At 25.6% G+C, this 10,686-nt stretch overlaps 1 protein-coding gene across 1 annotated transcript in view; it reads right to left on the reverse strand.

Annotated features, from left to right (window-relative positions):
* Positions 1 to 5,575, reverse strand: part of LOC102678489 (segmentation protein even-skipped) — a 15,605-nt gene extending 10,030 nt beyond the window's left edge. Inside the window, exon 1 of the mRNA XM_006611484.2 lies at positions 5,568 to 5,575. The gene's annotated coding sequence lies outside the window, so the exon portion shown is untranslated. The remainder of the gene's footprint in view (positions 1 to 5,567) is intronic.
* Between the last annotated feature and the right edge of the window lie 5,111 nt (positions 5,576 to 10,686).

Here is a 10,686-nt window from a genome sequence, read left to right on the forward strand (position 1 = left end):
CTAAATTATTTATTTTAAAATTTTTAAAATAAATTGAAATATTAATAAAAATGGATATATTTTCTGCGTGATTTTAACTTTAATTATTATTTAAATATATTAACATATATATAATTTTATAAATTTAAAACATTTTTAGTATATGTGTATAATATATGTATATTTCTTTTAATTTTCTTTCATTAAAAGTAAGAGAACGAAATTGGGAATACTTTTTTCGACTTCTGATAAAACGTATCTTTTTATTTATATACATTTTTTACTTTATCTGTATGAATTTTTATAAAAAAATTAATTATTTAATTTCGTTATTAAGATTTCGAGATAATTATATTAATTTTTTTAGATTAAAAAGTTAATTGAATAAATATTAAAAAGCCTTGATTTATTTAAAAACAAAATCATAAAATATTTTTTTTTTATTAATTTTTGTAAATAGAAATCATTATAATTTTTTATATTCTATTATATATTTACAAAGTGAATAAAAGAATTATTTTTTTTATTTTTATTATCCTTGTATTTTTTTATCCTTGTATTTAATAAATTATACAATGATTCATTTATTTATGGATAATATTTACAATAAAATATCTTTCCATCAGACATCACAGAATAGCCTAGTTACTTTTATTTTTATTACTAAAATACAAGATAGTGTAGATATATATATATGTATACAAGATATTATAAGAAATTAGATCAATCTTTATTTTCTATTCTTCTGTCCTGTTTTCAATAGAAAGAAAAAACAATAACACGTGTCACGCATGTGTCAATAAATCATCGATGAGAATTCAGATATGGAGTGGCAATTTCTAGGAAAACGAGCGCCATGTTCAAAATTGGATCAGAGATTGCTAATAATTTTTGCACGACCGGGACCGTTCGACGTTTACGACGACACCGAAAACTCTACTTCGCGTTAATCTTTAATTAGTCTTTTTCACCATCTACAAACTACGAAACATGGTTTAATTTGGTTTTAATTCCTTGATTGCAAGAAAAATGATACATCATACTATGTCAATGGATGTTTAAATTAACTGCCTATTTCGAAATAAAAAATAAAAAATAAAAATATCCGATGATCTAAAAAGTAGAATGACTGTTTTTTTTTTTTAATAAATGTCATCGATAAAAGAATGTTTTTGTAAGAAAATTTATGTTAAAGATTTTAATGTACATGAAATCTTTCATTTGAGAAAATTTGAATAATTTTTAAAAGAAGAAGTTTCGAGTTTATATTAGTGTCAAAATTACTTTTATATTTAATATAAAATAGATATATTTTATGTATAAGGAAAAAATAGAAATATCTTTTAATAAGATAATTTATTTATTTGTTTTTTTTTTTCTTTGAAATGAGCATCTAAAAATTCAAAATTCAACAAACAAGATGAATATAGTCAGTTTTTAATTTGAAATTGGTAATTCTCTATCGTGTCGAGAAATTTTATTAATATCAAATTTTTTCAATTTTATAATTTCATTTTTCAAGATATATATATGAATCTCAAATATATTTCGAAAATTATTCTCATATATTTCTTATATCTACTTCCATTCCGCTTTATGCTCAATAAGCATAAAAAATATTTATATTTGAAGTAAATTTTACTTGTATCCTTATTATATACCTGGTGATATAACAACAAAGTGAAGAAGTTCATTTCAAACCAAATCTAGAGCAGCAGTAAGTACCATAATTCATTCTCTGGGTAAGAAAACTTATTGACCTTTAAAAAGACCGATCGATAGGCAAAATGGGATCGATCTTTTTTTCAAAAATGAGCATTATTTTCGTGCATATTTTACAGCACAATAACTTTTTGTTTTTAGTTGAAATACAGCTAACAATTAAATTTGTAGCATTTTTTCGTTGTTCTGTTTTGTTCGTTCAATTTCTCTCAATATTCGAAAAGAAACATTTCTGCTCTCGTTGGTCAAACTTGAAATGGACGATGACCATGAAAATAGAAATTGCGAAGCCGTTAAAGCCACACATTTTATGAAACTTTTACGTCAGAATAAACTATGGATTTAATAGCTCGTTTTAGATAAAACGGTTGAATTATTAATGAAACTTTTGATATTTACAGAGGAGAAGGTGATAATATATCAATTTGATTCTATAAAAATTATATTTTTAATTTATATAGTGTATTTTAATTGTAATACTTTATTGTATTATATAAAAAAAAATAGGAATAAAATTTTTTGAGATATGGATATTAATTGATAGAGTTAATAAAAATAGTTGAGTTAGTCAGATTAAAAATAATTAATTTATTGCATTTAAAAAAAGGAAACAATGACTGCTATAAAATATTTCTAGCTCAGCAAATTCTCCATTATATTACAAAAAAAAATTTATTTTATATATTACAAAAAAAATTATTTTTTCAAAAAAAATAATGAAGTAGCATTAGCCGCAACGATGACATTTTTAAAAGATAGTTATACAATAATATTTAAAAATGAAGAATGATTTACAAAGATAAGAAAGATTAACTAATAAAACTATTTAATTTGCAAATCTTTATTATATTATAAAAGTTAAAAGTTTTTTTCCCTTTGAAAGATGTTGATTTTAAAAAATTAATTCAACAATTCTAAAGTTAAACATTAATGCAAAGACATCAAAGCGATACAATCAACTCCTTTCCAATTTTTTAATCTATTTATACAAGAAATAATTTTTTATCTGAAGATTTCTTTATAGTTGAAGAAAATCTAAACAAATTTTTAATGAATATATAAATTAATCATACCATTAAAATAAAAATTATGAAAATTAAAACGTTATTATATGTATACGAATACATATTGAATCTGATCGATATTTTTCTGTTGGTATTGAAAAAACTTTATTTGAGATAACTTTATATAGAAATATATGTGAAATTGTAGAACAATTGGTTTGCGAAATTTGTGAAACCAGCATGGATTTCAGAGCGTTTTATGTGTCGGATAATCTACAAATGAATTGATCTTTTATAAGGATGCTGCATGTGAGAAGTCAAGATATTTTCAAACCTTTATTAGGGACATTATTTTTATTCCCTTCATTGTAGATTATTATGGAAATTATAAAATAAATTATTGCAAAATTATTGGAAACAATATTTTATATTTTTTGTGCAAATTATTTTTAAATATTATTCTATTTTAACAAAAATATGAACGTTAATTCTTTTCTCTCCATTTTCACAGATTTAATAAATTTCTGTATGAAATATTTACATTAATTAATATATATTTTTTTAAATGCAAATTTGAAAAAGAAACAGAAAAAATTAAATTATTATTTCATAATCAATACAAAATCAATACAAAAAGTGAAATAATAATTAAAAAATTGATAATAGAGAAAAAGAAGATTTTATGAAGAAGATTCTTATTATTCTTATTAAATAACCTAAAATTCTTATATAATTTAAAATAATAATATATCTATAATGCTTTAAAAAATTTCATTAACGAATCATAGAAAAGCAAAAGATTTTTATAATGATGAATAAAATATCATCCATACTTTCTTTATCCATGGATATTTATCAAAATTTCATCCAAAATGGAAAATTAGCTAAATTTAATTAAATTAAAATTTATAATTAAAATAATTAAAATTATTTATCATCAATAAATTTTACAAGGATACGAAATAATAAATAATAACGAAAAGAAATCGAATCCAATAGGGATATTTGAAATTTGGAAGCGACTGTAGGTATCCATAGTAGATAATTGGTGTGAACAGCCGGTGCAGATGCGGTCGCAATCATGCCGCTGATTAAACGGTTTGATTAAGCGCCTAATTTACTTGCGTGTGCGGTGTAACGTTGGTTTATGCGAAATCTATACACCACCCCCCTCGCCTCCTCCCCCTCCCATCCTGTGCGTGAAAATTACGTCCACAACGAAGATCTACACCCATCGACCATCGGTGTGATGAACTCGTTTTACGTGTTTTACGTTCTATCGAATAATGTTACCTATTCTACGATCTATCTCCTGATCATTGTACCTTCAATGCAGTATTGTATGCTTCCATAAGCGTATGTGAGTCGTATTTATTCATAAAAAAAAAAGAAAGAAATACATCGTGTATGCAGATTGATTGCAAATATTTAAATGTTTAAAAGAAAATTTATTGAAGTTTAGAAATATTTGAGTATAATTATTTGATAATTATTTACGAAAGAGGACTTCAATTTTAATTTTGTTAAATTTATATTGTAAAAGGAAAAATTTTAAGTATTCTGAGTTAAGGCAAAAAAAAAGTTGTACATCTTACGTTATATTTATTTGAATATAATGTACCATGTACTCTTTTGAATCACAATCGTTTTATAAGATTCTCCTATTGTAACATAGCCAAAATTAAGCAAAATTGTGGTCTTTTTTTGCAAATAAGTATCAATACTTAGAAGAATGATGTTATGGATTATGTATTGCTATTCAAAACGAGTTTTACATCAATTAGAAGAAACATATGATATTTAAAAGAATAATTATTGGAGAAAATAAAAGAAAAGGAAAACCTAAATGCTTTGAAGATATATGTTATATATATATCAAATTTAATATTGGAAATTTAGTATTGATAAAAAAAATGTACAACTGGAAATATTTAATGAAGATATTTTTTTAAAGAATTTTTTTGTTTGAATTTTAGACATTTTTTTTTCTTTATTTACTCAAATAGAAATGATCAACCATTGAAGGTTACACCTGCTAATACTCAGGTAATATTTTCTAAGGTCAAGCTTAGGTAATATTAGGTAGTAATAACGAGTCAGTAATATAAAATTGACCAGTCTCAACAAAATTGCCTTTATTCGACAAATCGGATTAGCTAACATCGTTTACAAACACAATAAAATTGAAAAATTTTACACGAATTTTATTTTTTGCCTCATCTTTTAACATTAAATCGGATAATAGCCGTAATTATCAACCGAAATTGCTCTTACAACAAAGGAACATCCTAGAACAAATTTCAAAATCAATATAATATATTTAAAATCCTTGAATATTATTTAGGTAGTTACTAAAAAAAAAAGAAAAATCTCCATTATCTATTCTTGAACATTTTCAGTACTTAAATAGTTTCTACTAGATTGAAAGCTGAAAATTACTTTTTACTTTAATCACTTTAGAAAAATGGAAAGATTATTCAACAATTGTAAACTTAAATATGCTATAGTTAAAATATTTCAATGAATTAAGTTTTGACATTTGAATTTAAGTTTGATTCTGATGCTCGATCCGAAAATGTAAATGTGAACTTTTTGGTCTTATTCCTATTACATTAAGTTATAAAACAACTGGAGCAATTAGAAAAAGAAATAGAAAAAAGTATGATATATAGAATGAAATTCTAAATTTTCAAAGTTTGATATCAGACTCTGATCTGATAGAAAAGAAAAAAGTGGAGAGAAATTAATATCATGTGTGTTACATGATGTATTCGTGTAACTTTTAAGATAAATGTCATGATTTTTTCGTCATAGCATTGAATTCAGATCTAGACTTAAAAATCTAGACTTTCCTATTCAAACGCCCAAAATATACTTTAAATAATATACTTTAAATATTAATGAAAATGAAATTGTTATAATTCACTTATTAACATATTTATATATATCCTTTATCCAATCACTTCAAAAAAAAAAAAAAAGAGAAAATCATTTCTTAAAGTTCATTATATGATAATCATTATATCAAATATCATTCAAAATGATTTAAATTCTAATACAATTTGCTTATATAAAAATAAAACCATTTTAATCTATTCCTTGAATATTTCATACTTGTTACTAAAAAAAAGTAGAAGAACAAAAACTAATATCGTAAATTTAATTATAAACCCGTACGAAATTAAAAACGTTTTAATCAAAGTTCGATTAAAATCTCGGGTACGTTAAATCCATGGAAAAGCCGAAAATGGAAAAAGGAAGAAAAATACGCGAGCAATTGAGAAAGGACAGGGCAATTTGACCAGAGTGAAAAAAGGCCGATAACATTCACAGAGAACAGTTTTCGAATTAGCCGCGCAAACAACGCCTGATACACACGTATATCATGGTGAAAGCGTGTACGGTGCATCAGTTGTTCCAGATTATTGGCTGGGCACGTGGTGTAGAGTTGAATTAAGCCAATTATCGGCGAATATCGAGAAATTAGTGTATCACGTGGCAGAGGGAGGTTTATTGGGCCAACGAAATGCGGCTTTATGAGCATGCTAATGGCTTTGTAAATGTCGGACAGGTGGAATACATTGGACACAAGTCAGCTGTTTCCCCGATAAACGCTCGAATTAACGCGTTTCACGCGCAATCGACGTGCAACCCCCATAGAAACTCTTTCTCTCGATGGCCAATCTATGTGTCCACTCCGATTACTTAGGCATTTTCACTTGCCTGTTGCTCTACTTAAAATTTAAATTTCATAGTTTCGCTGTATATTTGGTTCAGGTAAAATTCTTTTTATCTATTTATTATCTATAATGTAAATTTTGTTAAATTACATGGAGAAGTGAATTTGTTAAAATTAAGATAAAGTAAGATAAAGTAAGAATAATAAAGTAACATAATATGTAGAGAAATGTTAAATTTTTAATTAATTGTACATGTATTATTGTAATTGCATTTCATTTTTCTTCTCCTTTTTTCCCTTATTAAACTTAAAATTATAATTAATCTTAAATGACTAAATTTTTTAAGGTGTCACAATTGTTTTGAAATTGTAAAGAAAAAGAAGAAAATAAGATTTTAAATTCTTATATCTATTTATACAGACTACAATAATAATTGAATTGTTTTAAATGTATGCTTAAAAATTATTAATTAGAAAATAATTAGAAAATAAAATTTCTTTTGAACAAAGAAGATTTATCATTGCTAAACTAATAATTTTTAGGTTAAATTTTTTCATAAATATATGGAAATGTAATTCATTGATGTAACTGTTAAAAAATATATAATTCCATTAAAAAAACAGTAATTTGATATCTATCTATCTTCCCACAAAAGGATCAATAACGAGTAAAAATATTGAGTAATAATATTATGAGAATCAAGGTGTCAAAACAACTTTGCCAAGGCTAACTGTATATTGAGAAAGTTTCTCGCAAAGATGATTTACAATGTACTCATTTACAACAATAACAATCATCGTGCTTTAATGGTTGCCGCGCTTTCTCCTAAACGCGGCTTATATTTGACGATAATTCGAGGGGTCGAACCGTTTACGAGATCCAGACCAACCGTTTGGTCATTAGCCTGGTATGAAGGATTCTTGAAAACGGACAATAAGTATTGCCAAATTTGAGAAGATTTGCTTTGTGCTTTTGATCAACCTACTTAACGATGTCAACGATTGCTTTCAATGGTTTTGTGCGTATATTTAGGTGCCTTCGAGTACAACCGTGAAGCCCTAGCGTAAACCTTGAACAGGTTGCATTCAAAATCAATGAAATAGGATTTCTTCCGAAGACAAATCCTTGCTTTAAGGAAATTTGCTGGAAATCCTGATTCGGAACATTCATTCGATAAAACTTTTACATTTAAATTTATAATCGATCAATTTTATTGTATGATAATTTGTATATTATAATAGAATTTTACGTAATTATTTTATTATTTTAAGGAAAATGTATATTATCAAGATCATTTTAAACAACTTTTTTATATATTATATACATACAAAGACTAGCACGTATTAATTAAATAAAATAAAATATTGATATTTAATTCTTCTCTATTGTAAATATTTGAATCTATTTCAGGAAATTTCATTTTTTAATATTTCGATCTTGATTTTTATTTTTGAAAACATTTTCTAAAGAAATTCTATATTATGGAGGGTTAAAAATAAATAAAAATAATTAGATGCTTCTACTTTTTTTTAATTAAAGATATAATTTTTTCTCTCGTGACAAGAAAGTGTTAATTAAATGATTTTTAATAAAAAAAAAAAGAAATCGTAAGAACGGATAACGGTTCGTTCCCAAGGCTTTACCGACTTTGAATGAAAGTAATTAAAAAAGGAGGTGCCATTTTAACATTTGGGTAGGCACTTATACGTTGATAAAGGAAAAAAATCGGAGGAAATACTCGCATATGGATATACTTGAAAAGAGCGTGGTGACTTCTTCGTATTCTCATTTCTATCGTTGTCTTTTGCAGTTGTCTCTCACGGTACGTGACTACTCGAAACTCTCGAGCTAATCGTTTAGAAGAATCGTTTAGGAAAGGGTGAAATGAAATAAAAAGTATATATATATATGTATTATATTTACTGAAAATGTATCCTCAGTAATTTAATTTTTGTAAAAAATTGTAGAACTTTAACTTTATAACGATTTTCCAAAAGAAAAATATATATTTGGAATATATTTTTCTGTAATTATTTTATTTAATTTATTAAGTATATTGTTAATTTATTCTCTTTTTATTTTTAATGTAATTTTGTACAGCTTCAAAAAAAGATAAAAAAATAATAAGTTTCAACGAATTTAATATTTTGTCCATAAGCTTTTTGCACTTAAATTAACTATAATTTATTTTTATTTATTCTTAATAAGATTTATACATATTTTTTAACAGATATCAATTTTTCATCTCCATAATTTATTGAAATTACATAATGAAGAATTATATTCATCTTGCAATCTTTTCTTTTTAACATTGATAATCAGATTTTGAAATTTGCAAACGTGTTTGGAATCTCTATTGTTATCGAAAAATGAATATTTTTTTTTGTCAATTAGTATGATTTCTATAATTTTTCGTAATATTAGATTTAAAAATTCACTGAATTATTTTGTCATTAATATTCAATGATATTGTACCTATACATTGCAAAACACAAGCATAATGGATCTTCTCAAAATATATATAAATAATCACTTTCTATAAAAAATACTTGCATACTCATAAAAATACGTACAATCACATTAAATCTATCACACAATCATGCTTAAGTATTTAATATTTGTATAAAATTAGCGTATTAAAAAAGAGCGAAAAAAGAGTTCAATTCAAAACTCAAGTTTCAATAATTCTACAAAGAAATGAAAGAAATAAAATCATCCAAATCTTACTTTAACAATAAAATAATAACAATATACGTTTATTATTTTATTATTTTATACTCTTCAATATCACAGCACACTTTATATCAAATCTGAGAGAAAGTGGGGAAAAAAAGTGATCAGCTCAGAACACGTGTACGTACTCTTTTTCTCTCTTTCTCTCTCTCTGATTCCCGTGGAAACCATTGAGGAAGGTGGCAGAGTGTAGGCGGCAAGATGAAAGGAACCACTCGATCCGCGTTTTTCAGCCGCACGCTTACGAGATCTCATGCATGACGTATTCGTCCACCACTACGATTACACACGTATACATGTGTCACATCGACGCGAAGGTTGGCCGTATTTAGTGCATTGGCGCTAATTGGGAGACGCCACAAGAGGATGAAACTAGAGAACACCCGGTAGCGAGCGGTAAAACGTTCGAATTTCGAAACTCGAGAATCCGGATGTCCGTTTTTTATTCCATCCAAATCCTCTTCGTGCGTACTTAATTCCTTGACTCTCCTACTTTCAATCATTTTTCGTAGTGGATTGAAATAGTTGAAAATAGTTCTAATAATTAATTAATTGTTCCAAAACTTAATTTTATTAAAACAATTTACAGAAAAAATATTTGTTTAAACAAGTGCACAAATTATTACGTATCTGTTGAAATAAACAGGAGAAAAAGGAAACAAAAGAACGAAAATAGAGCCGTTTTTCTCTTCCGATGTTCTCGTTGCAATGGTTTCGGGGTAACTGATCACATTATTGCTTAGGTACATATTTATGCGCAAGGACAAATGATGGAACAATGTTAGGAAAGTATAAAGTGATCATGTTATCTCTCTCTGTCACTCAATTTGCGCTCTCCTTGAGGATCTCATTATTTCGAACAAAGAAGAGAAAGATAATATACCTTTTTCAATTTAACGTATCTTTTAATAAAGAGAAAAATATTGGGAATGAAAGGTAAACCGTAAAACGAAGGAAATAGCATGGACGAATGAATAAATTTCGAAAGTAGAATTTTAACTAAAATCAATTTAAATATTTTTTTTCTTTTTTTCAATAAATTTGGTAGATAAATTTGGTATAGATGAATAGATGAGATTAAAGAAAATTTTGCGAGTAAAATTTTGTATGTTATTCATAATTTGATTTATAGCTTTCCAATTAAAAATTTTGTATCACTTTTTTTTCCCTTAAATTAATAATTCGATTTGACATTTGAATTTTTTTGAAATTAAAATTAATGTGTTTGTATAACTTATATTCTTATTTATTTTTAACATAGAGATAAAAATTCATTATGTAACTCATTAATAGTTAATAATTAATTTTAATTACGATCTAGAATTCTATAAAAAAAAAAAATAATACAAATAATTTTGAATAATTTTGTGAGATGATACAGGAAGAGAGAGCAGATAAAATTAGAACGGAATTAGGCAAGGCACTTAAGCATCTCAATTGAAAAGCACTTCTGCATCAAGGTGTTCCTTTTTTAAGGACCGAATATCCTGCTTCCCTATTTCCTGCTCTTCCTTCTTTTTTTTTTTTTTTTCGAATGCGTTAACACTTAAGGAAAAAATTTGTTCTCA

Source organism: Apis dorsata, unplaced genomic scaffold (genome assembly GCF_000469605.1).
Source record: "Apis dorsata unplaced genomic scaffold, Apis dorsata 1.3 scaffold_88, whole genome shotgun sequence".
In the NCBI taxonomy this organism is placed as follows: Eukaryota; Metazoa; Arthropoda; class Insecta; order Hymenoptera; family Apidae; genus Apis; species Apis dorsata.